This window comes from Glycine soja, unplaced genomic scaffold (genome assembly GCF_004193775.1).
Source record: "Glycine soja cultivar W05 unplaced genomic scaffold, ASM419377v2 tig00010678_1_pilon, whole genome shotgun sequence".
In the NCBI taxonomy this organism is placed as follows: domain Eukaryota; kingdom Viridiplantae; phylum Streptophyta; class Magnoliopsida; order Fabales; family Fabaceae; genus Glycine; species Glycine soja.
In genome coordinates, this window is record NW_021143672.1 from 61,737 (window position 1) to 64,011 (window position 2,275).

The window sequence follows — 2,275 nt, forward strand, 5'->3', positions numbered from 1 at the left end:
CTCACAAGTTCTTCAAGGGAAGGTTGCGGAGGAGCCTCAACTGTTTGTTGTTTCTGGGTTTGTTGCTATTGTTGTTGTTGGATTGGTGGAGGAACGTATGGTCTGCTTGGGCCAGCAGCATTATGAAAATAAGGTTGTTGTTGTTGTTGTTGCTATTGTGAAGGACTCAACCATCTAAGGTTGGGATGATTCCTCTACCCGGGGTTGTACCTGTTGCTGGAGAGGTCATAAGTGTTCTGTTGTGGCTGATTTTTCTATTGAGGTTGAGGAGGTCTGTTGTAGATGTTTGCAGCATAAGCTTCAGGTTGTTCAATTGCTTCAGATTGTTGCACAGAAGGGCAAAGGTCTGTGTGGTGGTCGGCAGAGGAGCATAAACCATAGAGTCTGGCGACAGGTGCAGATTTTTGATTCATGGCCAGCTGGGTTACCAGGTTAACCAAGGCATCTAGTTTACCTTCAAGCTTCTTAGTCTCACCTGATGAAGATGAATTCATGGCTACTTCATGCACTCCTCTAATGACAATAGCATCATTTCTGGCACTGAATTGCTGGGAGTTGGAAGCCATCTTCTCAATTAAATTTATGGCTTCAGCAGGGGTCATGTCTCCAAGGGCTCCACCACTGGCAGAATCTATCATACTTCTCTCCATGTTACTGAGTCCTTCATAAAAATATTGGAGGAGAAGCTGCTCAGAAATCTGGTGGTGAGGGCAACTGGCACATAGTTTCTTAAATCTCTCCCAGTATTCATATAAGCTTTCTCCACTGAGTTGTCTAATACCTGAAATATCTTTTCTGATGGTCGTGGTCTTGGAAGCAGGGAAAATTTTTTCTTAGAATACTCTCTTGAGGTCATCCCAGCTCATGATAGACCTTGGAGCAAGGTAATATAGCCAGTCCCTTGCTACTCCCTCTAAAGAATGAGGAAAACCCTTCAGAAATATGTGATCCTCCTAGACATCTGGGGGTTTCATGGTGGAGCAGACAATATGGAATTCCTTCAGATGCTTATGTAGGTCTTCACCTGCAAGGCCATGAAACTTTGGAAGCAAATGGATCAGTCCAATTTTAAGAACATATGGGACATCCTCATCAGGGTATTGGATGCACAAGCTTTCGTATGTGGAATCAGGTGCAGCCATTTCCCTTAGAGTCCTCTCACGGGGTGGAGGTTGTTTCATGTTCTCAGAATGTCCAAAATCAGAATGTTCAAAACAATAATGCTCAAAATCACTAATAACAGAATGCTCATGATGCTCAAAAGGTATTAAATGATGTCTAACTAATCTATGAAATGTCATATCTATCTCAAGATCAAAGGGTTGTAAGTCAGATGAATTGCCTCTAGTCATACACTATATTCAGCATGCACAACTAGTTGCCTTCTTATGCAAGTAACAGTCTAGGTTTGAACTACAACTACCCTCAAATGATATCCAAATGACTTGAAATTTTGTGAGCAACCTTATAAAATGATGAGAAATAGCACAAAAAATTTCAAACAAGAATTCAAAGTCTAACTATAGAAGCTAAAAATGATAAGTTAAGAAAAATAAGAGAATAATACTTGGAAAATAAAAAACTTTTGACAGAATCTCAATTTTTGGAAGAAGGAGACCTTAGCCGGCCTTGCCACGGCATGGGAAATTTTTTTCTACCCCAAATACATATAAAATAATTGCGATTCTGATAATTCGAGCAAAAGTTATGGTCGTTTGAAGTTTTGACAAAAATAAATTTGCTACTTTTTTGGAACTTTCAAATCTGACCAAACTAAGGGCTCCAGCTATTTTTCCCACAAAATATGGATCAAAAGAAGTGACCACAAAAAAATTCAGCCAAAAATAACAACTATAGCCACCAAAACAAAAAATCCAAATTAATTTAGAAAGGGTGGTCTCTAAAATCCGTCGCTAAGGGATTTCCACTACTACGTTGTTTTCCAGTTCAACAAAAGTGGTCGCTAAATCCGTCGCAAAACACTATTCATAGCAAAACACCAAAACTGAAACAGGGGAAGCCCTGAACAAAAAAACTAAAACAGAACACACAATAAACAAAATAACAAGGTACTAAACAATACTAACACTAACACAAGAATTAAACACTAACACGGCACTAGCTATTATGAACCTTTGGACACTACTCCCCGGCAACGGCGCCAAATTTGATCGAGGTCGTACCCGAATCAAATAAACATTAAAATGCAGTAACTAGGAAGTGATCCTAGGTCGTTTCCCAACGAGCAATGATAAACCAAATGTTCATAACAGAT

General features: G+C 39.6%; 1 non-coding gene across 1 annotated transcript; it reads left to right on the forward strand.

Annotated features, from left to right (window-relative positions):
* The first annotated feature begins 696 nt into the window (after positions 1 to 696).
* LOC114404241 lies at positions 697 to 803 on the forward strand. Its single transcript, XR_003664867.1, has one exon. It is a non-coding gene; the product is annotated as a small nucleolar RNA R71 (small nucleolar RNA).
* The last annotated feature ends 1,472 nt before the right edge of the window (positions 804 to 2,275 follow it).